Genomic DNA, 7,542 nt, shown 5'->3' on the forward strand with positions numbered 1-7,542 from the left:
ATACAGTGATTACAAATTCAAGAAGTATTTATCAAAAACGAATTGTTACTATACTTTTAATCTGTACTTATTCCTGTCTCAGGCACTTAGGAGTACTGCTCTGTCTTCTGCTCTATATTCTCAAAGACAGATAAAAATGTCTTCCTGGATTTAGTTATTCTTTCCATTATGCTTTTTCATTTAAGATACGTTCAAGTGTGATTTAGTGATATTTTTACAAGATTAAATGTTATAATTATGTCTTATTCCACATCCATTTGCCTTTAACAGTATGAATACTGTATAATAGAAAAATAATTCTAAAATATAGAGCAATCCTTCACTTATAACAACATGAATGGGTGACATATACAGGCTGGGTTTCAAAAATAATTTTTTTTCTTTTCAAATTGTAATTTACTCCCAGGAATGTAATTCTTATTTAATAAACCTGAAAATAAAATAGTACTTTCACCCCATCACACACTAGAGAATACAATTTACATCTATTGTTCAATTTCCCCTGACCCCATCAGCTGTGTGGTAATAAAAGGGATCAACTTAATGGAATTTAACCATGGCTTGGCTGCTCTTGTGCCCACCTAACAATGTAAGCTTTTTCTTCCCTGTTAATGTCTCATCCAGTTTTTCCTGGGAGTTCTTGATAGTATCTCACATAAGTTCACCAACAGGTCTGACCAGAATGTGTCTGCCTGTTCTTCTGCCCCCATTTGTTCTTATGATCTGCTCCCTGGAATCTGGTGGACAGCACCTCAGGCTTACCCAATGCCACGTCACCACAATGGAATCTGGCCACGGGTGTTCCCTCCAGGGAGTCCCAAGTGAACCAGAAGCAGAAAGTATATAACTTAGATGCGATACACATCACCATCCCCAATCTGTCCACCCTGTGCTATTCTAAGCCTCAGAATATGCTGCTTGTTCCATAGGATCTGATCAGAGATCTGACACTGAGGAAAATCGTCTACACCCATGGAAAAAAATAAAAGTGGATTCCTACTTCGCCTTCATATAAAAAAAGTTTTGACAGGTTTCAGATGGATTAAAAACTAAATATGTGGGGGGAGAAATCAGGAGTTTGGGATTAATAGATACACACTACTACATATAAAATAGATAAACAACAAGGACCTACTGTATAGCACAGGGAAGTATATTCAATATCTTGCAATGATCTACAATGGAAAAGGATTTGAAAAAATATATATGTGTATGTATATGCATATATATCACTGAATCACTTTGATGTACCCTGAAACTAACACAACATTGTAAATCAACTATACTTCAATTAAATAAATAAATAAAACTAATAAATAAAATACATGTCAGCAAATGTTAAAAAAAACCCTAAATATGAATAGTGAAACTACAAAGCAAGTAGAAGAGAATGTGTGAGGATACATTTCTCATGAACAATCGAGGAAGAACTTTTAAACAAAACCTTCAAGGCCAACATCATAAGATTAAAGACAGATGGGCTTGATTATTTCCATACTAAGCTTTTCAGTTTTTAAAGGAAACTATGGACAAAGATTACAGACAATGGATTGGGAGAAAATATTGGCAATGTCCCAAACCAATGAGGGCTTTATATCTAAATGCATAAGAAATATCTGGAAATCAACATTAAAAAAACTTGATTGAAAATTGGGAAAGAAACATAAAAGAAAATTAAAGGAAAAAGAACCCATATGGTCAACAAATCTATGAAAAGAGGCTCAAACTCCTTAGGTACCATAGAATGCAAATTCAAACAATAAAGAAAGATAAATCCATGAACCAGGCAAAGTCAGAAAGCTGGACAGTGCACATTGTTAGTGGGGTACACGAACCAACATCTTGTGGGTATGTAGACAGGTGCCACCATCTTGGTCACATTAAGGATAGACATACCTTATGAGCCAGTATTTTTGTGTTTCTATGTGGGTGTGTGGTGCTGTTGCTGTTACATAGGAGGACAAATGATGTTTTGAGTAAAAATGATGTTTTACATAGGAGGATGAATGATGTCTCAGCTTTGTTTGTAGCAGAAAGTTGAAGATCATTAGGTGTCCATCACTGAAGAAATGGATAAATAAAGGTGGTAGATGTACACTGTGGAATATTTTATAGCAATAAGAAACCATGATCTGACCAAAGAGTACACATAGCAACATGGGGCAGATCTTTCAATAATAATAATATGAAAATAAAAATCAAGATGATAATTGGAAAAGAAAACATAGGCAGAACACTCAATGACATAAATCAAAGGAAGATCCTCTATGACCCACCTCCTAGAGTAATGGAAATAAAAACAAAAGTAAACAAGTGGGACCTAATTAAACTTAAAAGCTTTTGCACAGCAAAGAAAACTATAAACAAGGTAAAAAGACAACCCTCAGAATGGGAGAAAATAATAGCAAAAAAAAAAAAAAAACAAACAACTGACACACTAAAATATATAAGCAGCTCGTACAACTCAATATCAGAAAATCAAACTACCCAATCAAAAAGTGGGAAAAAGACTTAACAGACATTTTTCTCCAAAGAAGACATACAGATGGCTAACAAACACATGATAGGATGATCAACATCACTCATTATTAGAGAAATGCAAATCAAAATTACAATGTGATACCTTACACCAGTCAGAATGGCCATCATCAAAAAGTCTACAAACAATAAATGCTGGAGAGGATGTAGAAAAAAGGGAACCCTCTTGCACTGTTGGTGGGGATGTAAATTGATACAGCCACTATAGAAGACATTATGGAGATTCCTTAAAAAAACTAGGAATAAAACCACTATATGGCCCAGTAATCTCACTTCTAGGCATATACCCTGAGGAAACCAAAATTGAAAAAGACACATGTACCCCAATGTTCATTGCAGCAGTATTTACAATAGCTAGAACGTGGAAGCAACCTAGATGTCCATTGAGAGATGAATGGATAAAGAAGTTGTGGTACACATACACAATGGAATATTACTTGGCCATAAAAAGGAACACATATGAGTCAGTTCTAGTGAAGTAGATGAACCTACAGCCTTTTATACAGAGTGAAGTAAATCAAAAAGAGAAAGAGAAATATTGTATACTAACATATATATGGAATCTAGAAAGATGGTACTGATGAATTTATTTGCAAGGCAGCAATGGAGAACCAGACATAGAGAACAGACTTATGGACACGGAGAGAGTGGAGGAGAGTGTGGGAAGTATGGCAAGAGTAACATGGAAACTTACATTACCATATGTAAAATAGATAGCCAACGGGAATTTGCTGTATGACAGGGGCTCTGTATCCACCTAGAGGGGTGGGATGGGGAGGGAGATGGGAGGGAGGTTCAAGAGGGAGGGGACATATGTACACCTATGGCTGATTCACATTGATGTTTGACAGAAAACAAAATACTGGAAAGTAATTATCCCTCAATTAAAAAATTAATAAATTTTAAAAAATCTTCAAAGAAAAAAGATGATAATTAGAATGAGATCTATTGTACAATACCATTTGATTAAGTCATGATACATGCAAACAAAACAACACTCCCTTTTTCTTTGAACTTACCAGAAGATGTGTTATTCAGATGATGGACCTCCTGAACTGATTTAATTTCTTCTGTTCCCTTCCTTTCCCCTCTCCTTCTCCTTCCCATGTCTTGGTCTGTTTGATTTATCCAAATTGTGTGTGTAACTGTCAGTAAACACCCATTAGGAATGTTTTTCTACACTCTAGTCATGCCATCATGAAGAGGAATAGAATAATGTATAGAAGAGTTTAACATGAGCCTAGATACTCGAGAGTACTTCTGGGTTCTTTGGTCTGGGTTAGTGTTGGGGAATACATAACTTATTGCAGAGAGAGCAATCAATCTCTTTCTCTCTTTTATCTCTATCTTTACCTTTACCTCGATCTCTCATCTCTCTCTCTCCCTAAGAAACCAGCCAGCCTAATTTGGTAGCCTGCTTAGAAGGAAACCTCAGAGAAAGCAGATTCAGACCATCTTAGCCTGCTCCTCTGATTGCTTTTCCTGCTCTTGTAATCATCATGGATCGTTGGGCCTGTCTAGGAGGGAATCAATATCTAGTGAAGTTGAAGAAAACCTATTTCTCAAATTCCACACTTCAGCATACCTCCTGAGAAAAATTATAACACGTATGCACAAAGAGACAGGTACAAGAATGTTCATTGCAGCAGTGTTTTTAATAGCAAAAAACAACAACCTAAATATCCATTAACAGCATAATCTAAATTCTAATATGCAATAGACAACTGTAAAGCCATAGAGGTCAATGAATGAAAGCTCTCTCTCTTAAAAGGCATAGATCTTTCGAAACTGATGTTGAATAACAAAATCAAAGTGTGGAAAGGATATGTACAGTATGATACCATTTACATAAAGTTTAAAAACATGCCAAACAATATTACACATTTTTAAGGACATGTAATCATGTGGTAAATATATGAAGAACTGCATGGGACAGGTACAAAAGCAAAATCAGGCTAGATGATATCTGAGGAGGGAGACACAGGGCACTGAGGAAAGTTATTCAGAGTATTCCAACTGTCTCTGATACTCATTTCTTTACAATCAAGATCCAAAGCCATATTGTAATTTGCTAGGATCTGACAAATCTGGGTGGCAGGTACACAGGAATTGACTGCAGAATATTCTAGATAATAATGTATGCTTCAGGTGTGTCATACAAAAAATCACAATATTAAATCAATGTGTTAAAGTAGAGAGAGAAACAAAGTAACCCACACATGTAGTTGTGCACACCTAGAATATGGCCTGGTCACATATTATTCACCTATGACCTCCACACAGTCCATTGAGCACACTGTAACCAAATCAGAGAAGTGTGAAACCAGCACTCTGTAGTTCATTAAAAAGAATTTTATGAAAACAATGTAGCTGACATCTCTGAAAAAAATATCAGTTCTGTTGACTAAACACTAAATAATGACTATAGAGAAAACTGAGAGGGAAAAAAAATAATAGAAGGAAAACAATCTAGAATTGAAGAAAGGCATGAAATCTCAGAAGGAAAAGATGCACTAAATTCCAAGCAAACTGAACAAAATACAATTCCAGATCTAGAGACAACCTTGTGAAATTCACATTGTGAGTAAACAGAAGAAACAGATCTGTGGGGAGATGGCAGATTGGCTAAAGGAATGAGAACATTCAGCAAACTGATGTAAAAAGATGATGGAACAATGACATCCATCCAAGGAATGTCATTTTGAACCTGGAATCCCATATGCAGCCAAATGATCAATTGAGCAAAGGGGCAAAGTGAAGGTATTTTCAGATGTGCAAGATTCAAAAAGGTTACATTCCATGAAATCTTTATCAGAAAATTCCCCTAGTAATACTGGATCCAGGAAACTGTGGGGTCCATTCTAAGAAAGTTGGGAAGGGAAAGTCCTAGGAAGATATTTATTCAGATAAAAATAGGTTTATACTAGAAAAGGAAGTCAGACGACTCTAGCAAAGAGGAATGCCTTCAGGAAGAGCTTATTCCATGGGACAACACAATGGAGGTATTGGATCTATTAAGGCTTTGATGGAAGCCCGAGGGAGAGATTAAAGAAGGCTGCAGGCTCTTTGTCACTCCTCCAACTGAGAGCTATAGCCTAATTCTCCTCTTCTTGACAATGGTGAAGCCTCAGGTGACCAATAAAATTTTACTGAGTGACTTTCCAGACTAGGTCATAAGATTTGAAGTTTCTGCCTAGTTCTCTTGGGACCTGGTTCTCAGGTGACCAGTAAAAATTTACTGTTTGACTTTCTAGACTAGGTCATAAGATTTGAAGTTTCTGCCTGGTTTTCTTGGGACCCTCGCTCTTGACATGCTCCATCTTGGAAGCCAGCTACCATGTAAAGGTGCTGCAATCTTGAAATCGCTATGTTGTGAGAAACCCAAACCTCACGGAGCGGTCTCATGAAGACTCTGTTTGACAGCCTCCAATGAACTCTTGGCTAGTTGCTAGCCACGTAAGAAGTCATTGTGAAGCCCTGTCAAGCCTCAGGTGACTCTGGCCTCAGTCACCACTTAAATGCAGCTGCATGAGACATTGGAAGTGAGAATCAGCCAGCTGAGTCCAACCCCAGACCCAAGAGGGATGCTAACAGTTCTTTAAGCTCCTACATTTTGAGGTGGTTTTTAACGCAGTGCTAGATATTCAGAAAAGCCTATTTTAATTTCATGAGAAAGAAAAAAGGAAAACCTATAGGAACTTCAGAAAAAGTTAAAAAAAAACCTAGAAACTAAATACAAAGGCAGCTATGATATGATTTTGAAAAATCAATGCTATTTAAGGAAAGAGTCTATTTTATTTTGATGCTTTGAACATTCTTTCAAGTGACTTGGGAGCCATGATATTGAAGGTAGATAAAATGAATCCTCTTATCATCACAATACAAATGCTGATTATTGGCTTGTAAATTGTACTGCCAATCTAAGTCTAATGAATGACTTCATTTTCATGAGAGAAATGAAAATGCTACCAATCTTGACTAAGAGGAAATAGTAGGACAAGCTTGCACTTATAAGGAGGAGGAATCCGATTTAGTTAAAGGGGTTCTGTGAAGCAATGACACTGAACTTCTGTTAGGCAAGTGCAGGGCAGAAAACTAGCTTGATTTGGCATGTATATGACTATTCTGGCTGCTATAGAACTTCTCTAGGTTGAATGCAATTCAAATTGTGTTCTGTCTACTTTCTCTTGTCTTATGAAACTTCTTCCCTTAATGTCTCCTGATGTTGAAAATCCAATCTGGTGAGAGTTCTCTTAAATATGTATGTGGCTGTTGTCATCTCTTTTGGATCTATTAATCATAGCCACTCTGTGTGTAATTCAATGTTTAAACACATTTTAAGTAATTTAAGCTTCAGTCACAAGACAAGGTTTAGTGCAGAAAAAACAGTGATTTTCAGACATGAGCACTCATTAGAATTACATGGTGGCTTCTTCAATCCTCTTGGTGGACTGCACCCCCCGCCGCCCCCCGCCCCCCAGAACCTGAGTCAGTGGGTCTAAGTAGAACACAGAAATCCACACCTCTATGTTACCAGAAGGTGCTGCTGCTGCTGGTTCAAGGGCCACACTTTGAGAATCACCAATTTAAGATACAATGAATTCACAGTAAACTCTTTCTTCTTTCCTTCCACATATAGGGGTCTCTGTTTCACCTTCTAGAAGAGCTCTGGATAATATCGTGGTTTTCGCAAAAGCAGTTGACTATGCTGGTTTTCCAGGCTGTAGTTGTTTACAAAACATTGGTCCCTAAACATTGTGACCAATGTTGCTTTTAATAACAGTGTAAATGATGTCAATGTGGTGGTGGTGGTGCTGCTGCTAAGTCACTTCAGTCGTGGCCGACTCTGTGCGACCCCATAGATGGCAGCCCACCAGGCTCCCCCATCCCTGGGATTCTCCAGGCAAGAACACTGGAGTGGGTTGCCATTTCCTTTTCCAATGCATGAAAGTGAAATGTGAAAATGAAGTCGCTCAGTCGTGTCTGACTCTTCGCAACCCCATG

The sequence above is a fragment of the Oryx dammah genome, unplaced genomic scaffold (genome assembly GCF_014754425.2).
Source record: "Oryx dammah isolate SB20612 unplaced genomic scaffold, SCBI_Odam_1.1 HiC_scaffold_23, whole genome shotgun sequence".
Classification (NCBI taxonomy): Eukaryota; Metazoa; Chordata; class Mammalia; order Artiodactyla; family Bovidae; genus Oryx; species Oryx dammah.